Source organism: Lynx rufus, unplaced genomic scaffold (assembly GCF_022079265.1).
Source record: "Lynx rufus isolate CCGP_SWC_20201006 ecotype Redwood Valley unplaced genomic scaffold, mLynRuf1.p SCAF_5, whole genome shotgun sequence".
Classification (NCBI taxonomy): Eukaryota; Metazoa; Chordata; class Mammalia; order Carnivora; family Felidae; genus Lynx; species Lynx rufus.
Genome location: NW_025814867.1, coordinates 19,979,144 through 20,006,330, shown reverse-complemented (window position 1 = coordinate 20,006,330; position 27,187 = coordinate 19,979,144). Strand labels below are relative to the sequence as shown.

At 36.4% G+C, this 27,187-nt stretch overlaps 1 long non-coding RNA gene across 1 annotated transcript in view; it reads right to left on the bottom strand.

Annotated features, from left to right (window-relative positions):
- Nucleotides 1-6,557: 6,557 nt before the first annotated feature.
- The window catches only part of LOC124526036 (uncharacterized), a 339,939-nt gene continuing 319,309 nt past the window's right edge, over nucleotides 6,558-27,187 (bottom strand). Inside the window, exon 3 of the long non-coding RNA XR_006965603.1 lies at nucleotides 6,558-6,719. This is a non-coding gene — a long non-coding RNA (uncharacterized LOC124526036). The remainder of the gene's footprint in view (nucleotides 6,720-27,187) is intronic.

Below are 27,187 nucleotides of genomic sequence, written 5' to 3'. Positions count from 1 at the left end.
GAGCCTAGGGGTGCCTGGGTACCTCAGTTGGTTAAGCGTCCGACTTCAGGTCAGGTCATGATCTCACGGTCCGTGAGTTCGAGCCCCGCGTTGGGCTCTGTGCTGACACCTCAGAGCCTGGAGCCTGTTTCAGATTGTGTGTCTCCCTCTCTCTCTGACCCTCCCCTGTTCATCTCTATCTCTCTCTGTCTCAAAAATAAATAAACGTTATTTTTTTTTCAATTAAAAAAAAAGATGCAGAGCCTAGAAGAATTCCTTGATGCAATTCACACAAGGCAAATAATCTTTTTATGGAATGCCAGGACTTGAGCTGAAGCTGGGAAGATTGTAGTTAAAGGCAACAGGCCCACCAGACATAGGTAGCTCATGAACAATAAAATCACCTCAATCAAGAAAACAGCAGGAAAAGAGTGCCAGGAGCCAAAATAACCACACACTGTTTAATGAGTCACTAAATAATTCTAATGAAAATAATGCAGAAAATATTTATTGTGTACCTACAAGATGTTAGATGTACAACAGTAAAGAAAACAGGATTCTCAATGTTATGATGTTTAGGATTTCCTGGGATACAAATGTATTAATAAAGTTAGTACAGGCATTACTTATGAGGAGATGTGAAGGAATCAGCAAGTACTATTACTTCAACAGGGAGACAAATTTTAGATTTACAGTTCAGGTTACAGTACAGGTTACATTTTCCTAAAGAAATGGCTTTTCATCTGAATCTTAAGAATGACTACGGATTAGATTTTGAAAGAGTTTCCTGATATGCATAAAGGCTTAACATGTTCCAAGAATGGTGGATATAAAGTGTAGAAAGTGAGGAATAGTACCTCTAAAATATATTTCATATTTTGATCTAGACCTCCTCCAGGAAGCCTTCCTGATTTATCCTGACAAGGCTGCTTGCCCTTCTTTGTGCTTCCTAACATTGTGTCTCCACCACTGTACTTACTAGATTTTGTGATAATTATCAACTTACATTTTCCGCACTGCATCACTGATTTACTCAGAAAGTACATGTCTCATTCATATTTATTTACCACATGGCCTACAAAAGTCTCAAGAAGACACTCAGTATATGATTATTGGATACAGAAACAATGCAGTTGTAAATGTAGTCATTATGTACACAACACTTAATTCAAAAACCACAGTCACAGAAGATAAAACTTCCCATTTTGCACTGTCCCAAGTACATCATTATTATCATCATGTGAATATATTTCTAATCTGAAGCCAGTAGGTGTCATCTACTATAAGAAATCAGAGGGCTATGTGGCTAATTTACTGAACGATCTGAATCCATAGGTAAACCTCATGAAAGGATTTAACTTTCCCCAATTCTTTTTCCCCCTGTAATCATATTTTTGTTTACTTTTTTCTGTACCTTAATATTAACTTGGGCAGATCCAGCCACTTTCTAGTAACTAAAGTAGTGAACAATTCAGTTAATACAGCTTAAAATTTTATCTCTTATCTAATTGAGCTCTCTAATGTTCCCCTTCAGTCCTACATCAATAATTTTTTCCCCTAAGTCACAGGCTAGAGAAGACCAATCTTGCTCTTCATTTTCCTCCCGGCTACCTTCTTCTTCTCTTCCAGTACCTTCAGGGGTGAGGCTTAAATAACAATCAAAGAAAATGAGAAACTTTGTTTTTACTTTAAAGATTTAATTGTAGGTGTGCTTGGGTGGCTCAGTCAGTTAAGCGTCCGACTTCAGCTCAGGTCATGATCTCACAGTCTCTAAGTCTGAGCACCGCATAGGGCTCTCTGCTGACAGCTCAGAGGTTGGAGCCTGCTTCAGATTCTGTCTCCTCTTATCTGACCCTCCCCTGCTGTGTGTTCTCTCTCTCTCTCTCTTTGTCTCTCTCTCTCTTAAAAAAAACATTTAAAAAATATATTTAATTGTAGGAAAGGATAGACTCTTCAATAAATGGTTCTGGGAAACTGGACAGTTACATGTAAAACAATGAAAGTGAACAACTATTTTATACCATACAAAAAATTAACTCAAAATGGATTAAAGAATCTAAGACCAGAAACCATAAACTCCTAGAAGAAAACATAGGCATGAAACTTCTTGCCATTGCTCTTGGCACTATTTTTTTTTTTTGGATCTGATTTTAAAGGCAATGACAACAAAAGCAAAAATAAACAAATGAGACTACATCAACCTACAAAGCTTCTGCAGTGAAGGACACCATCAATTAAAAAAAAAAAAAAAAAGGCAACCTAACCTACTGAATGAGAGAAGGTATTTGCAAATCATTTATCTGGTAGGGGGTCAATATTCACAATATATAAAAAGCTCATGCACCTTAATAACAAAATACAATCCTATTTTAAGATGGGCAGATGATCTGAATAGACACTTTTCCAAAGATATACAGATGAGCAACAGGCACATGGAAATATGTTTAACATCACTAATTATCAGAGAAATACAAGTCAAGGCCACAACGAGATACTCTTGTCAGAATGACTTGTATCAAAAAGAGAAGAAATCACAACTGTTGGCAAAGATGCAGAGGATGTGGAGGAAGAGGAACCCTCATACACTGGTAGTGAAAATGCAGACTGGTGCAGCCACTATGGAAAACTGGAGGCTCCTCCGAAAAACTAAAAATAGAACTGCCGTATGATCCATCAATTCCACTACTGAGTATTTATCCAAAGAAAACAAAAACACTAATTCAAAAAGATATATGCAGGGACCCCTGGCTGGTTGAGCTGAAGGAGTGTGCGACTCTTGATCCCAGGTTTGTAAGTTTGAGCCCCATGTTGGGTACAGAAACTACTAAAATAAATAAATGTTTAACATAAATGAATAAAAACATATATAATTATATGCATCCCTATGTTTACTGCAACTTTATATACAAGTTACTAAGATATGGAAGTCACTTAAGATAGATGAATGGATAAAGAAAATGTAGTATATACATGCAATGGAATACAACTCAGCCCTAAAAGAAGAATGATATCTTGCCACTTATGACAACATGGGTGCGCCCCGAGGATATTATGCTAAGTGAAATAAGCCAAACAGAGAAAGACAAACCCCCTGTGATTTCACTTATATGTCAAATCTGAAAAACAAAACAAGTGAACAAAACAAAACTCAGATGCAGAGAACTGGTGGTTGCCAGACAGGAGGGATGGCTGGGTAAAGTGGTACAAATTTCCAGTCATAAGATAAATACATCATGTATTTTTTTTTTTTTTGTACAGCACGGCGACTATAGTCAACAATAGTGTACTGCATATCATGTAACTTTATGTGGTGATGGGGAAATTAGACATTGTGGCAAACATTTCACAGTTTCTACAAATACTGAATCATTATGTTCTACACTTGAAACTCACAGAACGTTGTATGTCATTTATACCTGAACTTAAAAAAAATACTAAAATTGTAGTCTTCTCTTGGTCAACAATTGTGTTCTTTAGGCAGAAATCCAAATGCTGACTCTCTGAAGGGGTCTGGGATGAAAACCTGAGCAGGGTCCTCCCTTTGCTCCAGGCATGGGAAATGAGATTGCTGCGACTGGTTCCAAATCCTCCCTCCAGTTCCCTCCTGCAATGGCATCCTCCATGGCTCTCTTACTCTTTGGTCCTTGTGCCTGACAGGCAACTCTGTTTTTGGAAACACAGACCTAGACTTTCTACTTCCTATGGTGTCCACTTGATGGAAAGGAATGCTATGCATTCTGCCATAACAAACAGTGGAAATACAATGCTATCTGCAAGCACTCTGTTTCTAATTCTTTCTTAAATAGGAAGAGAGATCTGCGAGCCTGACGTGTAAGCAGATGTTCAATCAAGGATTAGTGTTCTAGTCTTCTTTTCTTGCCATAATTCAAATCCCTGTCAATGAGAGGCAATATGACTTTGAATGAGTAAAGCATCCAGATACAAAAAAACATGGATGGAGTTGAAGCCAGATTCTGATGGGTGATAGCTGTGTGTAACTTTGAGCAAGATGTTTTTCCATACTTTAATTTCCTCATCTGTAAATTGGAGATAATAGCAGCTCCTACATCAGAGAGTAGCTGTGAGAAGCAGATGAGTTCATGGTAAGTGACATGTGCTTAGTCCATTTCCTGCTGCATACTGAGTACTCAATAAATGTTAGTTACGATTATATTTCTCTTGGATACCTGAATTCAGTGGCGAGATAGAACCTTCCATCTTTTTCCCCCAAAGAAGGGAAAGAGCAATTTCCTTAATAAGGATAATGTATTCCCAATGTCTTCTGTCCCTTAGATTCATCTAGTGCTTTAAGAAGGGAATAGGGACTGATGTTTATGTCCCCATAACTGGGTCTGGTACTCCTTAATGAAGCTGTTCATAGTCTCATGATCTCTTTATTATGTGTGGATACTTGGCTATAATTCCAAGACAACAGAAAAATTCACATCTAACATCCTTTTTACATGAACATGAAACAAGATATTATAAGTGCCATTCTACATCCACCAATGAAAAGGAAACTTTAAAAATTTAAGTGTAATCAATAAGCACAACTATCTTTTAAATGCCCTGAATCTTTGGCATATTATGAATGGATTCTAAATTGTGTGGCAGACCACCAAGATCCTCCCAGGTCCTTCTAGAGCCATTAGACGCTACGACTGATTTTAATTTCAAAGGCACAGCCAAAAGCGGAAGGAAAAACCTCTTCATTACGTATGACAGAAAAGAAGGGGTGAAAGAACCACACAGTGTAACCAAACACAGATACTTCCCAATTCAGCATTCTTGTTCTATGAATCATTCATTCTTATAGAAAGAAATAAGAGAAAATTCAGTCATAATGCAAGAATGTCATGGGAAAGGAGAAGAATCTGAATCTGGAAAGCTTAAAAAAGAAAATCCTTTCTGAATCTATATTGACAGACCAAAATCATTTTAGATAGAATGTTTTATCACATTAAAAGGGCAGACAAGAAAAAAATGGCACAGCAAAGCAAATATGAAAGAACAAGATGCAAAGGAAAATAAGCAAAGAAGATGAGAAGTTAGAGAATAAATGTTGGGATTACTGAACAATGAGTTAAATGTTGCCGGATAATGCATTAGAAATGGACTTGCACAAACTTAAAAGATAGAAAATGGAATTTTTTAGCGATTATAAGTAGTGTTTTCCTGACGAACCAACTGAATTATCAATTTCTTTATAAAGATGAGTATCCCTAGAGAAGCTATCTTCAAATAGACCATCTTGTAAGTGCTTCTGATTGAGCCTGGATGTGTTTGATGATAAGGGGCTCATCCATCTCTCAGCCTCCAAAACACTCCTATCTTCAACTTCCCATACCTGACTCCAAGGAGAGACACTTGACTGTCACAAATAACAAATGCTTACTTTACATTTATTTGGTTGAAAAATATTGGACACATCAGTAAGTCAAGTGTTTGTTTTTATTTAAGCCATTTTCCCCCCTAGGAAGGAATTGAGGACGAAGTAAATTTTATACCAAACCATATTCTGAACAAGCAGAAAGAAGCTACACAGAAATTCAGGTGAGTAGGTCACCAAAGAATCAACTAGATTTTAATACCTCCCTAGGGCGTTTCTTTTTAAATTCATTTCCTTTGTAAATAGATGAGCTAAGGACACACTCCGAGGTGTGAAATAAGAAACTCCAGTAGTGTAGGGTAGCACTTACTCTTTTGATGCAATGTATTGCAATGTATTGCAATGTATTGATTCTTTTTCATAACGCATTGTGGACGTTCAGGATTATTATTTATCAACATATACAAAATCTGGCAAACATATTTTGGGTTTAATTTTAAGATCAGCTAATTGACGTGGTTCTAATTCTTCTTCCTTAGTGTGTAGTGTGTAACGCACCAATACTTGGATGCTTCCACACAGCATAATGAACAAAACAAAACAAAATCAGGCGTTTTGAAAAGTACTAATACAAAGAAGGGCTCTGAATCTTGAATTTTCTGGAAATAATCATTTCATTTCAATCATTTCAGCCAACATCATTTAAAAATATGATGGCAGATCCTCATGTCCAAAAACAGCATGTTGAATATAAATGAAATTTTGTAGTTGGTATTATTGTTTTGCTGATTGAAAGTATTTGAACTCCCTTAGTCGCATAAAAGTAAACCTCAGAGTTCATTGTAAATATGGATTTTCTTTCCTTTCCCGACAGCACAATCTATTCAAGGACCTACAGAAAGTATTATTCAAACGTACTATGATTCTCACACAATACACAATTTGTATTATATCAGCAAGGTATGCAATTGTAAAAACTGGTTATACGCTCATCAATTTAAAAAACTTCAATATGTGTTGCTTCCATTTTTGGAATTTTGATTAAAATTATTTAAGGGATTTCCAAAGGGCTACTTAAAAACTCACATAGAATGTCAGACATTTATTTTGCCATGAGATTACATTCCACAACTCCCCAACTACCCCATGTACAATGGCTTCCTCAGTTTTGAACAATTTCCTAAGACTCTTATGAAAGCAATTTTAGGAACCTATAGATTCTCAGCAAAACAGGAATCACTGGCAGATAGTTGTGAAAGCCCAGAATCAAAACAGTTCATCAGATGATCAGGAAAGAAACTCTGTCTCGTCAGCTAAGAAATGTAGTTGCTACTGGGGCAAGGGCAAATGTGACACCACTTCCATTCTACATCCTTCTTGTTCCCAGTGCTACAGTCAGTATAAGATGGGACTGGTAAGGAATGAACAGACAAAAACAGGATACATGAGAACCACAGAATTTTAGAATCAGCAGAAGCCTTAGAGTTTCTTTCATTTAACGATGGTTGTAAAGGTATGTCATAACACACGATATTATTACATGACCTGCACATACCTTCTACATCCCTCTATTCACCTCAGGCAGGCACCAGTAGGCTTTCCAGCAACCTCCGGTCAGCCCTATGTCCCCACCATGACATCCCTAAAGTGACAAATGCCTACACTGGCTTTGAGAAGAGATTTCAAAACCATATTACTAAAAAAGAAGCAATGTTAGTTGAAGCTCCTTAATGAAGAACATTCTAAGATATATTCTTAAATAAAAATAGCAACATGCAGAACACTAAACAAAAATGCTAATGCATAACAGGTGTGCTAGTTTGAAATCAAGTTCCATTCCCTGTACAATACATCTGGCCATTTCATATTTTGAAACCTTCAAGAGTTTTTAACGGTTATGTACTATTCCAGAGCATAGATTTGCCATCATTTGTCTGGTAATCATTATATATATATTTTTGTGGGCCCTTATAATTTTGTCCTTCGGATAAATTCCTAAAAGAAAAACATCAGCGTCAACACACATATTTCCCATCTGTCTTCCACAAATGTTCCAACAGCAAAAGTGTATGAAAACCCATTTCCTTGCACCTTTCCAAAACGTTGTTTGTGTATGCGTTCATATGTACAAACCAAAATCTAAGTTAACAAATGACCACTCATACTTCGGTTTGCATTTCTCCAATATTACTGAGTCTAAACATCTTTCATGTATGTGAATACTGACTCTATTTGTCTTTCACAAATCATACATTACCTACTTTTCTAAGCGAGTAATTTGATTTTTCCCCTCTGATTCATAAGATGCTTTCATACGTTAAAAGACACCGATTTTGTCACATTTTGCAAATTCTGCAAAATTTTGGTCGTTTTGTACTTTGAATATATAATTTGAAATAGGGATCCAACTCTGCCTCCCAGAGTATTATTTGTCCATATTCCATTTCCTAAAACTCTTACGTGTTCTTTTTAATAGCTTCATCCACCATATTCTAAAGTCTAAAAATTTCTAGTTTTTTTTATTCATCTGCACAGTTCTCTCTAAACTTATAATTCATTTTAATTTTTTCCTTCTTTCTTCCTTCCGTCTGCCTTTTTTCTTTCTCCCTCCTTCCTTTGTTTTCTTTCTTCTTCCTTCCCTCTTTCCCCTTAATTTTCTGCTGTTTGTGTACTACTTCATCCCATCTTTATCTTTTTTCTTCTTTTATTTCCTCCCTGATGTTTCTGCAAGAAATTAGCTAATAACTCTGGGTGTTTTTCTTGATGTTCCTGTTGATGTTCCAGATCTGGGCAAAGCACATACAATTTTGCTAACACATCAACCGTATCTGACAGTTACACCAAACTAAAGACCTAATGTCAATCCCCAGTGAAGAGGCTGGGCAGAGGGAAGAAAGAAAAAAAAAAAAAACAGAATATAAATAAGTTTGTTTCTGACAAAGGTCCATCCATACTACATGTATGACCATGACAAGTTGAACTACGTCTCGGTAGTTATATGTGCTCAGTATATATTTAGTCACTGCCTTCAAATTATTATTATTTTGATGATTTTAGCTTTTGAGACTATTTCATTATTTTTGGTTAATGAAATCCCCTGCTCCTTCTATACCCTTACTCTTCTTTGTCAAAATAGTCTTAACTATTTTATCTCCTTGCAAAATAAATTTATTTTGCAAAGCTTCCTCCAAAACTCATTAAAATATTCATTGTGATTATGTTAAAAATGTACATTGATTTGGAGAAAAATGTTACACATACTGTTACATAACATTTAATATCAAGACTTATTTTCTTCCTCTTTAAGTTTTTTGTTTATTTTTAATCATTTGGGTCCTACATATTTCTTGATAATCTTACTTCAAGGTACATCAATTAAGAATAAATTATTAAACAGAATAATTTTCTACTCAATTTTATATTCTACCATATGTAAATATTTATAGCGTCCCTGTATAGCTACTGTAATTGAATACCTTGCTGAACTTTATTGCCAATAAATTTTAGTTGATTAAGTACATTTTCAAATAGTGATAGCTTTATATGATTCATTACAATAGTTAAAATTATTACACCTCTTTACTGTCATTTGGCATTACCAATAACCTTCTGAGCTGCTTTAAACATAGTGGAGTTTGTGATAATGGATATCTTTACTTCTTTTCCACTTTATAAAAAATATATTGTTTTGAATGATGTGTTGTTTTATAAAAGATTTCATAATATTGAAAAACTTTTGCATTCTAAAGATTAACCTACTCATTTGTGCAGTTATTCTTTCAATATGCAAAAATTCAATTTAAACATTTTATTTATGTAAAATTACATTTTTCATATGTGAAATTAGGAACTTCCTTTCCTCCATTCTTTTTCTCTAATTTTATATTCTAATCATGCTGGGTTCATAAAATCAATTGAGAATCGGTTAATCTTCACACAAGATAATCAAATACTCGGTTGTGCTCTATTATTTCCCTGAGGAAAGTGAATATTCTCCTCTTAATTGTCATCTTTACCTTTTTTCCTGAGAGCTGGGTGATTTCTTAATGTTGGTTTCTGCAATAGACTGAATCGTGTATTCATCCAAAATTTATATTCTGAAATTCTAACGCCCAATGTCATGGTATTAGGAAAGAGTTTAGGGGAGGTAATTAGGTCATTAGAGTAGAGTCCTCCTAAATGGGATTAGTGTCCTCATATAAAGAGACTCAGAAGTCCCCCTTCACCCCTTGAGTCATGTAAGATTACAGAGAGAAGACATCTATCTATGAACCAGGAGGCAGGCTTCACAGACACCTACTCTGACAGCACCTTGATCTTGGACTTCACAGCCTCCAGGACTATGAGAAATAAGTATTTGTTAAGTCAGTCTATGGTATTCGTGTTAGAGCAACCCAAATTATTAAGACAGTATCTAATTAATAACTCTGCAATATCTAATATACTTTCTGTCACCTCCATTATCTTCTAATTTAATCACTTGATAAGTTACAATATGCTTGTTTTTGTTTTTGTTTTCCAAGACGACTATATAGGAAGTTTTTCCTTTGAGCCCTAATACATATATAGAACTTTTTTTCTCACTGCTGCTCTAATATATAAAATGCTGTATATGTGGATCATTATATTTTAATCTCACATTTCTCTAAATATTTTTCCAAGGTAGTATGGAATTAAGTATCGTACAGAAGTTCAAGACCTTATATCTATTAATAGATGAACAGACTATATGCCTTAATTTTGATGTATGGAGGATGGCACTTTATTATCTAGCACTGGAACTATTATGAAGCAGTATATGAGAAATTCTGTAGACTTCTATTGAAAGTAACATGTCCACAAGAGTGTCAAAATGAAAAATTTAGATTTATCTATAGTTTTATATGGCCAACTTAAAGATCTAAAGGCTTCAAGAGGTAAGGTAAGGGATGAGATACAAGTGTAATAGTGGCATGGAGTTTTATTTCCATAACAAACGGTTTTGTTTTCTGTACGTGATTGTTAGAAATTACAAAGGATGTGCTACAATCTCATTCTTTTCCTGGTAGTTTTTGCTGTTGATTCCCTGCTCAACTTCCATTACCTGCTGGGATGAAAATTCTCTAGTAACAATAAAAGCAAAAGATGATTCTAAGCTGTAGCCACTGAATTTTTTCCAGTTACAGATCTCCAAGAGAATGCATTTTTGTATTTTCCTCATCTTGGGTTAATGTTTTTACTTTTGTTTTCCCCTCAGTCATGATGTCAATGAGTTAAATAACATAAGTAAACTGTATGATTTATTATCTCTAGTGAATTAATGTTACCTGGAGAAGCAGTCAGTTAGTAGTACCAAGTGGTTTTCTTCAATATGTATGCTAAACTTTATTCTTTTTTTGGGGGGGGGAGGGGAGAGAAAGCACATGTGTAGGGGTGGGGGTGGGAGTGGGGGAAGCAAAGGGAGGGAGAGAGAGAGAATCCCAAGCAGGCTCCATGCTCAGCATGAAGCCCAACAGGGGGGCTCAATCCCAGAACCCTGGGATCATGACCTGAGCTGAAATCAAGAGTCAGACACTCAACTGACTGAGCCACCCAGGTGCCCCAAACTTTACTCTTTTACAGACTACACAAATACCATGTTATTATTTGTACATTATAAATGCCTCCAAAAACCTTCTACCAGAAATCCCTCAAACTTGATCATAGTTATGATCTTCATTTGCATGCGTCATTTTAATTTTGTTGCTTTGGAGAGCAAGCCCCAGTGTTAGGGCAACCTGGCATCAGAAATATATCTGATCTTTTTGACTTTCAATTAAACTGTATGTCCTCAGCTCACCACTAATTAATTAGTGGTCACATGAATTCCTAATTTAGTCTTTCTCCGTAAGATTTTAATAAATTATACATCTCCCTTTTAATTTAGAAAGTTCAAACATTCTCTTTCTATTAACCAAATTATGTACTTTTTTTTCTGAGCCAATGCAATGGAGTTCACTTTGGTCAATGATGCCCTCTCAGTAATTGTTCTTATAAGCTAATTGTAGCAGTGTCCATGGTTATACCTAGTTTAACACTTAGGAACCTGGAAGTTAGTTCCACAGTGGTATTCATATATTTGATGCAATACTTCTTTTTTTTTCCAAATGAATTCCCCCTGATGTTCCATAGCCTCACTTGCCCATGTTGGATGCATTGTGGTCTCCAGACCACAAGAATCAACTTCAGCATCAGCATCACCTGGCACCTTTCTGCAAATAAAAATTCATGGGCCCCACTCCAGGACTACTGAATCAGAAACCCTGGGAAGGGGGACCCAGCAATCTTAAGAGTTCAGCTATAAAATTCTGACATATTTGTTCATTTATCTATATTACATTTGGGGTTAATATTTTTTTCTCCAGATATTGGTATTTCTATCCTTCCCTAGACTGTAGCACTTGTTCATACCGTTCCTCCTAATTATATTCTCTTGGGGATTTGGTAGAGAAATGTTGGATACACACACCGAAGATCCCTTGAGGTCACTCTAAAGATCACCTTGATGCAGCATTATGTACTTCTATTGCGTAGGTATAAGAAAAAATTATGGCAGGTTCTAAGAGGAGGCAGACACAGTTTTAGCTTTCCCACAACATTCCTATTAGTGCCTCTTTGTACAGTTTCTCTCCTTGATAAGTCTCTAGTATTAAATGACATATTTATCCTATTTGCTAACAGGATCTCTCCTGATAGGAATGGTGTGCCTGTGGATCCATTCCTTATTCTATTAACATAAATATATGGGGTGCCTGGGTGGCTCAGTTGGTTGAGTGTCCGACTTGGGCTCAGGTCATAATCTCACAGGTAGTGAGTTCGAGCCCCATATGGGAATCTGAGCTGCTTTAGATTCTGTGTCTCCATCTCTGCCCCTTCCCCACTTGCGCTTGGTCTCTCTCTCTCATACATAAGTATTACATATATATATATATATGTAAAATAATATATATATATATATGTAAAATATATATATACATATATTTATATATATATATATATGTAAAATAATATATATAATAATATATAAACATATATATGCCCTAAGAGTATATAAATAAAAGCATATATATGAAAAAATACATATGGAAAAGTACATATATATGTTTATGTGTGTATATACACATTACATTCCATTTCTTTTCATTTTCCATTTCCAATTTATTTTCATTTCCTCATGATCTTAACTGGCCACCTAAATGGATACAATGATTTATGATTTTAAGACTAAAATTAATAAAATAAAAGACAACATGAAATTCAAGGTCAGAGAGCAGGATGTGGCTACTGATGCTGACAGTTACCAGCTGTGTGTTGATGGGTGAACTACTTAACATCTCTTAGCCTCTACTTTCTCAATTGAGAAAAACAATGATACAAAATTCTAGATTGTTGCGAGAATGCAAAATAAATAAGTAAGACATCAAGACTGATTAGGAATCCAATGCATTTGGCTCTTACTAAGCAATAAAGCAATAAGTTACTAAGCAATACATCTTTAATCTGTGACCACTATTAGATATCCTTTGGCTTATAAAAAGCATTCAACAAATAAGTCCAAAGGAGTGGGAAAATTAGATACCTGGTTTCAATTATAGGACCAGAGGAATAACCACCTATCTTCGTCTATCTATTCATATGCACAATCACATACATCTTTCACTATAGAACAATAATTGGTTTCAAAATGTTTGCTTATGGCCCATTAATTTCTATTATTAGTGGGAAAGCTCCAGTATTCCTATTAATGGAAAAGTCATCGTGCTGGTAATAACAGTAACATGTGTTTGAAATTACATATCATAGGTAACAATAAATTCCTTCTCTACACATGAATAATAAACTATAAAAATTCCGAAACTAAGCTTGGCAGTCTTTCAGAGGCTGGATAAATTATACTTAAGTACTATTTAGAACATTCCCAATATGTTTGGGTGTAATGTTTACACACAATCAAGGCGATCTTCAAGGAAAAAAGCTTGAATTTTGATGCAAGCACATGGGATATAGAGCAGGCTACCCACATTCACACACTAGGAAGAGAAACTGATGAGTCTACGTTACATGCGTTCAAACCCTGTGATCTGCCTCCAGGCCCCATAAGATAAATGCATCGAATAAAATAAATAAAAATAAGTCCCTGCAAAGTAAAACTAGACAAAGATTATTGTGTATGAATCAAACTGCCAAAGAGTCACAATAAGAACACTCACAGAGAGCACTTCAACCTTCATGAATGAAGTTTCTGTCATGCGTGGGAGGATGCCAGAGCTGAACCAGGTGAAGAGAATGTACCTGAACCTTTGGTTGGTAGAAAAAGATAAACACACAAGAAAACGCACCACGTTTTTTTATTACTTTGTCTACACATCACACAATCTGACCTCTGGTGTCTCAGGCCCATATTTAACAACTTTTCATCTAACAATTTCTACCACTCCCTCAGCAACCACTAAAAGCCATAACCTTTGGAGGATATAATTGGAGAAAGCTACCACTCCTAGCTCATGGTCTCTCCCAAATGGGTTTCTGATTAAGGGGTACAAAGTCTTTGAAGGAGACTGACCTTTAGAAGATGGAAAAAGAAATGGGGCAAAGTGCATAAGAATATTCAGGGCCAAGGAGAAGAAAAGAATCAACAAAGTGTCATGGTAACCAATGTCAAATCCAGATGTCATATTTGCAGGCCTGGGGAAAGAGTACAAATGGAGGCTCACTATGCCATATATCTAAATACCTAAACATTTAAAGGCTGCAAATCAAGTCGATGTCGTACGTGTTAGGCTTTTTTGTTATGAGGTCAACAGCTTCGGGTAATTTCTATTTCATCATCTATTGCTACGAACTACTCCGAGCACTTATGGGTCTCAAACCACAGTGTTTCCTATTTGCTCAGGATTCTGCAATTTGGGCAGTGCTTGGTGCAGACAGCCTGTCACTGTTTCTTGTGGCATCAGCCAGGATGGTACAAATGGCTAGGGATGGCAAAAATGACTCCGCTAGCATCACTGGCTTGACTCCGTTCCTGCTACTGGATGGTGCCTCAGTTGCTGTGTGAGTTGGGTCCTCCGGGAAGAAGATACAGAGATGGAGTTAGGATTGCCAGTAGTTTTCGGGGGTGTGGGGTGGACGAATGCCTAAGAAAGTTAAAACAGGGAGCATGCCTTTATGCCATGATGCAGATGTGGCACCTATAAAATGGAAGGAGGCAGGAAACTGAATCCAGCAGGGAGACTTCAGTGCAGATGGCAAAGCCTCAGTCAACCCACTGTAGGGCTCCATAGCACACACTGTCATGCTGAGCAGGGGCCAGACCCTGGTGTCCCCGCCCTGCCCAGGTGGAGTCTGGGGGCTGGCTGAGAAAAGCATGGCCCCAGCTTGAATGCTGAGGTAGAGCCTGAAGGAGCATCAGCCGACAGCTCTCAGCTAACTGCACTCCCTGCTGAAAGGAACGAACCTTCTCAAAGGACATGCACCTCCCTGAGTGCCACAGGAGTCTGAGCTCCCTCCCAGGAAAACGATCTCAGGCATGGTGTATGGCATCTCCCAAGGGCCACTTCTGCTATCCTCTCCTGGTGAAAGCAAGCCAAAGGGCCAACCCAGATTTAAGGGGAGGAGATTATACAAGAATGTAAATACCAGAACACATAGTTCAATGACAGTCTCCAAAGTAACCATCCAGACTGGAAGCACTGACGGGCCCGTCCTCACATTTGCGCGTCCTGCGGCGCCAGTATTCATTGGAGCCCTCATGCCTCCTAATTATTTTATGTTATTGATTAAAGTAGTTAACTATTAAGATATATTCTCCTATCTTGACAAATATAATCTCCTAAGGACCTGAAGGACCAGGCTCAAAATCAGAATTCTCATATTTCTCAGGTCTTCACATTAGAACGTGAGACTAACTGGTTTCTAATCCTCTGCTCCCAGCCTGGGATCATCCGCCTTTTCTGCCAGCCCCAGCCCCTCTAGTAAGGCCTATCGCACATGCGTCTAGACACCCCAGATAACACGTCCCAGATCCATTCACATCGTCCACCCTCCCCTTCCTTCACTTGAGAAAAGCTGACTTTTGACCAGATCTCTGTCTGGCCCAGTCTGCCGCTGGGAAGATGGCCTAAGGTAGAGGCTCCGACAGGCCCTAGAAGAATCCAGGATTCTGCCTACCCAGAACAAAGTCTAAAGGGAAAGACGTGGGCTATAAAACAGCAAGCTCATTGATCTGCAAATGTCTTACCTTACGGAAGTAGGGGGCACTGCCAGAGGAGGGCTCTGCAGAAGGCAAAGCCCAGAGCAGAAATCCTCTTTATCTGGGCAATACTGGCTGATGAACTGGGAAGTGTCAAGAGGAGCAGAATACTGGGGGACTTCACGTTCCCCGTCGCCTATTCACAGCCCTCTCTGAAAGGCCTAAAGTAAACACATATGGGAGAACGTACATATACAATACAATGGGGTACAAATACAATGGGGTATTTTCTTACATACTATAGAAAAGCTTATGAATGTATTTAAAAATATGTATGATATATAAAAATATAAATATTAAAATGAATGGCCATGGCTATCTATACTGATCTAGAAGCACATGACACAAGATTACATTTCTTTTTTTCTTTTTTTTTTAACGTTCATTTATTTTTGAGATAGAGAGAGACAGAGCACGAACGAGGGAGGGGCAGAGAGAGAGGGAGACACAGAATTGGAAGCAGGCTCCAGGCTCTGAGCCGTCAGCCCAGAGCCCCACGCGGGGCTCGAACTCACGGACCGCGAGATCGTGACCTGAGCTGAAGTCGGACGCTTAACCGACTGAGCCACCCAGGCGCCCCAACAAGATTACATTTCAAAAGCATGTTTAACATGCAATGTATATTTTTGCCTAATATTTAAAGATAGTGAAATAAACCAAAAACCAACGTAAGCATCTATAAATACATTTCCATAGCTTGGAGAACACAGGAGTAAATGTGACCAACCTGTTAACACAGATCACATTTAGGATCAACAGAGGGTACAGAATAGGATTGAAAAGGGACTTTCTGAGGTTCTTTTCATGTGTGTCTCTATCGTTTTTACTTATTAAAATAGGTAGACACTTTTCCATGTTTTACAAAATTAAATCAAATAATTTAAAGTGAAGGTAAATGGAAGCTATTAAAGGTAGAATTTTTTAAAGGGTTGTTAAGAATTTCAAAAGACACACAGCAGTCAAAGAGAATAAAAATGTAGGAAAGGTCATCAGATTTGGTGACTTAAAGGTCATTGTACAGTGTGCCATTTAAACGGAATAGTAGAGGACAAAATTGACAGAGGCTTAAACAGCAAGTGGAGAGAAGAGGGGAAATATATATATATATATATATATATATAAAAGAACTACAACATTCTTCTGATTCCACTTAAATTTAGGACAACATGATTTGGCAGAGGGGACAATGTCAGAGCCAAGGCGCTTTTATGATTAAAACATATTATAGAGCAGTTTCCACCAAAATTCAAATTTTATGAGCTTGTGTCAGGAGGAGAATATGCTTCTATCAATAATGAACTAGCATCTCTTCTCAAATTGCTTTCAGGGTTCACTGGGTCTGTGGAAATTAAAGAGGCTGATGGTGATTTTAATAACCAATAAAATGACTAACATCTATGCAAGTTTGTAGTGGAAATGACTATCTGTTCTTTTAAGATTATAATTTATATAAGGATTACAATTCAGACTATAGCCACAATAACGGACCAAATAAAAGCAAAATTGAAGAAGTCCACTCTCAAAATAACTCTTTATTTCATGACTTTACTGTAGACGCTGAATAACTCAAATGCTAAGAATATTTTTTATTTGAAGAAGGATTATGCTACAGACATGGAACAGAGGAATATGTATGAGTAACAAGAAAAAAACCTTAATTTGAAAAACAGCAAAATATTCTCTAAACATACCAATGAAACAAATAACTTCTTTTTTTGGTATAAAAAAGTTCGGACATATAAAAAAGAAAAAAAAGTCTCTGGACTTAACAAATTTAAGAAGTGAAATACAGAAAATATAGATAAATCCTCTACCCTAACTCACTGCTCACCCTTATCCCCAGAGGATACCATTATTATGAATTTAGGGTTTGTCAATTTCAAGTTACTATATATGAACTTGGCATTATACACAAATATGCATTATTTTGCAAAATACACCAGTGTTTTGCATATTTTAAAACTTATAGAACAGGTATTATTTGGCATGTATTCTCTGCAATTTACTTTTCTTCTATATTGTGTTGAGATTGTTATATGTGCCAACTGCATGTATGTTTTCTTCACTGGTTTCACTCGTGTATAAAACTTATTTACCCAGAGTTTACACTTTATTATTTATTCATTCTCCTATTCATTAACACATTGTTTCCATGTTTACACTTTGCAAACGACACTGATATGAACATTCTTACTCATGTCTCCTCATGCACATAGCAGAGTTTTTCTAAACTGTCCAATTGCATTCACTTCCAGAATGTATGAATGCAGATTTTCAATTTTACTGTCTCTTGACAAATTTATCCCCAAAATTGCTATACCAATTTTCACTATCTCCAGCTCTCTGGGAGATACTCTGCTGCTCCTTACCAAAAACTTAATATTGCCATGGTTGTAAAACTTTAGTTTCTGAATGCTGTAAGCTGAGTTTAAATTGTACCTCTATCAATCAGTAGTAAAATTCCACATATATAATAGGATTATACATATGTGTGTGTGTGTGTATTCAGAACAAAATGTTCAATTCAGACAGAACACCTCTGTTGGGTTTTTAATTGGATTACAATGAATTTTTACATTAATTTGGACAGAATTAAGATCTTCAGAGTTTTAGACATTGTACCCTTGCACACAGATCTCTCTCTAAATTTCTAATACCTTTCCAAATACCTTATTTTTTCCAAAAGTCCTCAGGTTTTTAAATTAAATTTCTTAGTCACCTAATATTTTTCTTTTTATTTGAAATGGTAGTATACTTTTGTCTTATTTCTCTAAGTAAGGATACTAATAAACAGCCTTAGAGTAGCTATGACAGAAAGTTTTCTTCTATTCTTAGCTTTAGAAGAGTTTTAATTATGAAAAGGTGTAAAAGTTTAATTCTCTAATTTCCAAATTTGAAAGGTAACCATTTATCTTTTCTTTTTAATTTTTTTTAATGTTTACTTATTTTTGAGAGAGAGAGAGAGAGACAGAGAGAGAGAGACAGAGAGACAGAGAGACAGACACAGCATGAGCACAGAGGGGCAGAGAGAGGAGGAGACACAGAATCAGAAGCAGGGTCCAGACTCTGAGCTGTCAGCACAGAGCCCGAAGCAGGGCTCGAACCCACAGACCATGTGATCATGACCTGAGCTGAAGTCAGACAGTCAACAGACTGAGCCACCCAGGCACCCCTAACATTGCTAACTTAAATGTATCGTGACAAGACATGATCAGCGCTTACCAATTCTTTGATTGTTGCCAGGATTTACGCCCCCCGCCCCCCAACTCTCCATTATCTTCTAAGTAATAATAAGACTCTTGGCCACACATGTTGTTGCTGAGGGAGAAGGCCACTTTCTCCAGCCTCCCTTGCCACACATGCAGTCTGTCAGTAGACTAGTTTATATGAACACTCAGTAGGATTTTTCACCTTGCACATGCTCTGGCTTTTGTTCCCTGCCCAGTTCCCTCCTACACATATATCACTCACCACCTGGTATCTGCTTGTGTGACCAGGACAGCTGTGAAATATAGAACTCTTTCACTTATCTTGACTCATTCCTTTTTCGTTTATAAGGATTTTTCTTTGACTTTTGTCAGGATTGAAATTATATTATATGCATTTAAAGTGATTTTTTAAATGTTTTAATGTTTCTCTATTTTTGAGAGAGAGAGTGAGAAAAAGTGCGAGCAGGGGAGGGGCAGAGAGACAGGGAGACACAGAATCCGAAGCAGGCTCGAGGCTCTGAGCTGTGAGCACACGGCCCGATGTGGGGCTCGAACCCACAAACCGCGAGATCATGACCTGAGACGAAGTCAGGCAATTAACCAACTGAGCCACCCAGGCACCCCATAAAGTGATTGTTAAAGCATAGTCTAGGCTGTATTTTTAGCTTTTCTCTCCCAGAAGAGTTTATAGTTTACCTACTAAATCATATTTCTGTAATTAAAGCCAAACCATTGATTTTTGCCTTTTTATGTTGTATATAAATTGATGGTTTCAATGTAGAAAATCATAAAACCTCAATTAATAAATGTTTTCTTCTTTCCAGTTTCTTTGCCACCTATTTCTATTTCCTTTTTGTTGCATAGGTCTTCAAGTAAAATTTTCAATAAAAATGCTAAGAGGAGGCCTTTCTTATCTTTTTCTCAAATTAAAGTCCCTATCAGTATATTTTCCTATTGTAACTTTTTATCAGAAATGTGTTTTGAAAGTAACAAGTTATACTTTGTGATTAAAGATTTATTTAAAAAGTCAAATTCTTTTTTATGATTTACATACTACTGAATTCAAATTACTTGCATTTTACTTAAGGTTCTTGAGTACCTATATTTTAGCTGACACTGATGTGCAGTTTTCTTTTGTGCTTATTCTCTGCTATTAATTTCAGTGCTGTGTGGACACTGTAAAGCACACTGAAGACTTGTGCTGCTCTGTGCCAGAATATTGTAACAAATAATCTTTAAATCCATCTGAGGCCAAAGCCTTCATGGAGATAATTCTTTGATGAATTTTTAGTATCCTTCATGGTTCATGATATAATCACACTTACCATTTCTTCTAGAACCAATTTTGATAATTTATCTTTCCCTGAACATTGATTACCATGAGATTTCCAACTATACCAAATATGCCCTTTCAAAATTTTTTCATATGAATGGCCAAAATATTTTCTTATTGCTGTTTGGAATATCTCCTATTCTCTTCCTTACATGGGTAGGCATGTAAGAACTATTTTTGATTTTTAAGCAGCCAGATATTTTATCATTGTTACTTTTTGCTTCCCTGTATTTCAGTTAATATCTGCTTCAATAATCATCTAATTTAAGTCCTCTATGTTTGACTAAAATCATTAGTTCATTTATTTATTTCTTATTATAATGAGAATGCTGAGTCCTCAATACAGTACTATTTCTCCTTCTCGATAGTGCTAATTTTGCTTGTTTTATACTCAATAACGATTTTCATTTCACTTTTGCAGTTTAATCTCCAAATATCCTCCTTATCTCATCTAGTTCTTGTTTACCTTCAGCTTTCATCTTAGGCGGCTTTCTCTTTTTTTATCACTTTATTCTTTGTAATTTCTTTTTTCATGAATTATGGTTTATCAGATTTTGTTGAAAACACAATGCAGATGTTTTCTAAATGTATATATAATTATTTTTTTCTCCTAAACTGTGCTTTTATGTATCTGCTCCTAGAGTATTATGTTATTCTTGTTGTTTCAGAGAATTTCTCATAGGTTCTAGGGTTTTTTTATCTTTCTTTTCTTTTTTCTTTAAATTTATTCGTTCTTGTATGAAGATGGTTCCTAACTGTAGTTGGTTTACCAACTTTATGAGATCATAGTACAGTAACAAACAACCTCAAAATCTGCGGCTTCAAGCAACATGAGTTGACTTCTTGCTCAGATGACACGCTCAAGTGACAGCTCTGCTTCAGGTCATTATGCAGAACCTGTGAGTGATGAAGCCTCCACCTTGTGGAGTAAGTATCACGTCCTCTGAGCACAGGATAGAGATGACAGTGAATAAACACACCAGCTCTTGAAAACTCGTACCCAGGAGTGTTCCCTGTCACTGCTGCTCATACATCACTGACCTAAACATGGCCACATCTAACTTCAGAGAGTCTTAGTAATGCATTTCTGTCATAAAGATTGAAGTTAAGAATTTTTTAAGGTTAAAATAAAGATTTTTAGCTGTTAGCTATTTCTTTTAGTAGTTAAGGGCAGATTCTTCCCCCACTATTTTTAAAAGTCTACAGTTGATTCCCTTGTAAGAAAAAAAAAAGTAGGGCAAGGAAACTTTAACACTCACCATTCCTATTTTCTCCTTTGGAATTCAAGGTATTCTTAGTGGTGAGGATGAAGGTGTGGATGAATTGCCCTGGGATACTTCATTAAGGAAATGATAAACGATGTTTAAAGCAATTTTATATTAGCAGCAAAATTAAGCAGAAGGTACAGAGATTTTCCATAAACCATCTGCTTCCACCCAAGCATGGCCTCCCTCATTTATCAACACCAAGTGGTGCACTTATCACCATCAATGAACCTACAGTGACACATCATAAATACTCGAGTCCACAGTTAACCTTAGGGTTCACTCTTGGTGTTGTACATTCAAGAGTTTAGACAAATGCATGATGCTATACATCCATTGTTATAGTATCATACAGCTCTTTTTCACTGCCCTGAAAGTCCTCTGTGTTATGCCTATTCATCGCTTCGTGCCCCCTTCCAACCCCCGATCTTTTTACTGCTTCCAAAGTTTTGTCTTTTTCCAGAATGTCATATAGTTGGAACCATGCATTATGTAGCCTTTCCAGATTGGCTTCTTTCACATAGTAATATGCCTTTAAGGTTTCTCCAAGTCTTTTCAGGGCTTGATAGCTCATTTATTTTTAGCACTGAATAATATTCCATTGTCTGGATGTACTACAGCTATTTATTTATCCATTCATCTACTAAAGGATATTCTGGTTGCTTCCAAGGTTTGGCAATTGTGAATAATGCTGCTATAAATATCACTGTACAAATTTTTGTGTGGAAATGAGTTTTCAAATCCTTCGGGTAGACACTGAGGAGCACAATTACAGGATCAAATAATAAGAGAACATGTAGTTCTATAAGAAACTGCCGAACTATCTAAGTGACTGCACCATTTTGCATTCCCACCAGCAATGAATCAGTGTCCTCGTTATTCCACATCCTTCTTAGCATTCAATGATGTCAGTGTTTGGGATTCTTACCATTCTAGTAAGTATATGGTAACATCTAATCATTGTCTTAATTTACATTCCCTGGTAACATGTTAATGTGGAGCTTCATCTCATACACTTATTTGCCATCTACATATCTTCTTCGGTGAAGTGTCACTGAAAGTCTTTGGTCTATTTTTAATTGGATTATATGTATTCTTATTGTTGAGTTTTAAGAGCTCTTGTATATTATGGGGAGCAGTCCTTCATCAGACAGGTCCTTTGCAAATATATTCCCCCAGTCTGTGCTTTGTCTTCTCATTCTCTTGACAATGTCGTTTGCAGAGCATAAATTTTCAATTTTAATGAAGTATAGCTCATCAATTATTTCTTTCATAGACTGTACCTTTCATGCTACATCTAAAAATCATAAGAAATTTTCATGTATATGAATTTGATAAGGGTGGCACAGATAAGTCCTTTTCAGTTTTCTGATGAGCAACACTTCTCAATCTCTCATCTATGGATACAAAGTGGTGTACACTTTTCTCCTTGTGGTTAAAAAAAAATGTTTCCTTTCTTCTGCCATCTGTTGTCCTGGTTTAGCACTTTGAGCACACTGTATTTGCAAAAGTTCCCTCAGGAGAATGGCATATTAGTATGTTGGTGCTCATACTCTTACTTACCAAGGCTGGTCTATCTACATATCTTTTGTTTTGTCTGTTCATTAATATTTCTAAGATAATGGAGAGGAAAATATGGTTCCATTAAATAACAGTCTCAGAACCAAGTAAGAAGCTGCCTGTCTATATGCAGGAAGGAGGTGGAGGGTGCTGATACTGGGGCAGATCCAGAAACTGCTCCAGCAGGGGAGAGGGGTTAGCAGCTTCACTGCAGGGAAATCCTTTGCATGTGTGTATCCTTTGTATGGCTGCAATGTAAGTTGCATGGGACGGATATATTTCAGACAGAGACACGGGATTTTCTAAGAACAGGTTGTAGGTATGAGGGAAGAATGGACTTCAGCAATATAAACTAGGCATACTAAATTTGTAGACATAGAAAAGTACAAGTTTACACATAAAGATAATGAGCTAAAGGACAGATATTATATTTCAGAAGAATGGCCCATCTTCAAGGCATCTTCACTTTGAAAAGGGAAAAACGCAACTCCAGAATGACTACAAGGCTCTTTGAAGTGTTTAAAGAGATTCTGAGTAAATGAGCATTAGAGCTCCAGGGAGGTAAGGATGATATCTCATTGATGGCTCCATGGAAGAGATTGAATTTGAAAGTCCTATAAAAGAAATGAACCCTTTTGTTTCTCTAGAGCTTGGGGTTTCAACTTGGGGTAGAACCAAGATTTGTGAGCATGGGAGTTGAGCCCTGAAAAGTCGAACAGGGAAGTAAGTGAAAGACAACAGTAACTGCCTGAGGAAAGTCCTTCTGGGGTGAGGAGTGTGTTTCAAAAAGAGGCAGTTTAAGTCAAACAGAAGAAGAAAGAAAAGAATGAAGACGAGTCTGTTAATCACAGACTGAGGTCATTATGCAAAAAGCCTTCAATGCCACAATGAAGACATTAACCTTAATAAGGTAGGTAATAAAGAGGTTTTGATCACAGAATTGAAGTTTGGGAGCAAAACTGGACTATAGATAGAGATTTTGGAAAGCTTCAAGACCACAATGGTTGAAAGCCATCCATCTCTAGATGAGAATTGAAGGCATGGGAAAAGATGTGATTAATTGGAAAATATACAAGTACTGTGTATGTGTGTGTTGTCTGTGAGGACCTGTGTGCATGTGACATTTATCAAACCACACTGTGTAACACATGTAGTATTTTGGGGAACCTATAACACAAATGGATTGCAGTAGACTCTTCAGCTCCTTATGGAATAGGGTATATGTGTTCGTGTGTGTGCTGACCTAGAGGTAAGAGGTAAGGTGTTGGCTTGTTCATTTTAAGGTCATATTTTTTCAACATGCTTAGAATTTATTCTGTTAAAAAAATCATTTCTTAAGATAACATAAACTAGGCAAGTTTTAAGGCAAGTACACATGACATACACGCAAAGAAGAAATGCTGCTTATTTGCAGGCAATGTTAATAACATCATCAAACTCAGAATATGTTGCTGAGGGGGAAATGATAAAAGAAAAATGAAGTATTTTAAAGCCAAATAAAATTAAAATTACCCCTAATTAAAAAAATAATGTTTATTTATTTTTGGAAGAGAAAGAGACACAGAGTGTAAGCAGGGAAGGGGCAGAGAGACAGGGAGACACAGAATCTTAAGCAGGCACCAGGCTCTGAGCTGTCAACACAGAGCCTGACACAGGGCTTGAACCCACCAACTATGAGATCATGACCTGAGGTGAAGTTGGACGCCTACCCGACTGAACCTCCCAGGTACCCTAAAATTACCCCTAATTTTTTAAATAACTGAATCAGAATATTTTCAATGTATAATCAAATTCTATACTATACTTTAGGCCTCTTGAAAGTTCCACTTACCTTTTGGTCTAGAAAATACAGCATGAGTGTAGCACAGTTTAAAGCAGTGAAATAGTAATTAAAGAGCTCTGGTGATCTTCAGTTACTCCAATTTCCAAAACATTACAAATTATTTAAAGCACAAAGAAAATCTACTTTTAGATGCCAAAAACCCTAAAATTATTATTTTACCACCTTCTTACACCATACACAAAATAAATTCAAAATGGATAAAAGGCTTAAATGTGAAACTTGAAACCACAAAAAATCCTAGAGAACACAGGCAGTAACCTCTTTGACATGGGCTGTAGCAACTTCTTACTAATGTGTTGCCTGAGGGGAGGAAACAAAACAAAAATGAACTATTGGGACTTCATCAAAATAAAAAAGCTTCTGCACAGTGAAGGAATCAATAAACCCAAGACAGCCTACTAAATGGGAGAAGATACTTGCAAATGACAAAGCTGATAAAGTGTTAGCATACAAAATATAGAAAGAACTCGTAATACTCAACACTCAAAAAGCAAATAACACAATTAAAAAATGGTCAGAAGACATGAATGGACAGTTTCCCTAAGAAGACATACAGATGGCCAACAGGCACATCACTTATCATCAGGGAAATCAAAACTACAAGGAGATATCACCTCAAGCCTGTCAGAATAGCTAAAAGCAACAACACAAAAAACAATAGTGTTGACGAGTATGTGGAGAAAGGGGAACCCTCCTGCACTATTGGAGGGAGGGCAAACTGATACAGCCACTCAGGAAAGCAGTATGGAAGTTCTTCAAGAAGTTAAAAATAGAACTACTCTATGACCCAACAATTGCACTACTGGGTATTTACCCAAAGAATACAAAAATACTAATTCAAAAAGATACATGCACCCCACTGTTTATACCAGCATTATCTAGGCAATATGGAAACCAATTAGCCAATTTATAGACTAGACAAATTATGTAAACAGCCCAAATGTCCATCAACTAATGAATGGATAAAGTGGTGTGTGTGTGTGTGTGTGTGTGTGTGTGTATATATATATATATATATATATATATATATATATGTAATGGAATATTACTCAGCCATAAAAAAGAATGAAATCTTGCCATTTGCAACAACATGGGTGGAGCTAGAGAGTATTATGCTAAGCGAAATAAAACAGGGAAAGCTAAATACCATTTGATTTAGCAAATGGTGGAATTTAAGAAACAAAACATATGTGGAATTTAAGAAACAAAACAAACAGGCAAAGAAAAAAAGAGAGAGAGAGAGAACAAGAAAGACAAACCAGGAAACAGACTGTTAACTCTAGAGAACACAGTGATGGATACCAGGGGGACGGGTTAAACAGGTGATGGAGATTAAGGAGGGCACTTGTGATGAGCACCAGGTGATGTATGGAAGTGTTGAATCACTAAGTCCTACACCTGAAACTAACATTACACCGTATGTTAGCTAACTGGAATTTAAATAAAAACTTAAGAAAAAGAAAAAATAAGTAATAATCATTATTTTAGAAAAGATTTGTTCCAAACTGAATTTTAGTCTTTATTTCAAGTTATTACTCATCTCCCTGAACGGAATTTTACAATTCAAAAGTAAATCACTTTTTCTTTCCTTCATATAAATTCCATACTTTCTTTATATAAACTCCTAAGTATTCATAGCATAATTTACCATCCTTACTAAATAAATTCTTTAAATAAAATCACATTCTTAATAAAACCATAGGAACACTACAATTTATGAATATTAGAATTTATTGAGAGGGAACCTCATGCCAGACTTGGACTACTCTGGGAAAAAAAAAAAAGTAGTGGCAAAAAGAGGCCATGTTGGAGAATCAAAACGTGGAGATTTTAACAAGGACTTACAAAAATATTACCATGCAGAATATGAGCTTGGGGCCAATCCATTTTTCATGTAAGGTTCCAATTTTCTCTCAGCAACAGAGAAAACAAATACAGCCAAAATCCTTCTGTGAATTGCAAATTAATGAATTTCAAAAGTTTGTTTAATAATTTAGGGAATTTTTTCTAACTGCAAATTGATTAATCCCTGCATTGCTTCGGCAATAAAATGAAAGGCTATAAAGATAATTTTTCCATTTTCTGTACTTGTATTAAAATACTGCCAGAAAGGAAATAATAACCCAGAAAACCACACTGTGCAGCTCTAAGGGTGCCAAGATATTCCACTAATGGATCTGAAACAAAAAAGGAAAAGCAGTCCTTGTGTTAAATCTCCAGGCTATTCACCATTTTGAAAAAGTACACTAAAATGTGAAAAGGAAGAAGGTATTTGTCCTTTCCTAAGAAAGTAGCACCATCAGACATTCTCCTCTGCAACTGCTTTTACTTTAAACAAAAATGAGATTTTGCTTGTAACTATTTACTTATCTCTGCCCTGTACATTTAAAATTTTAATTATT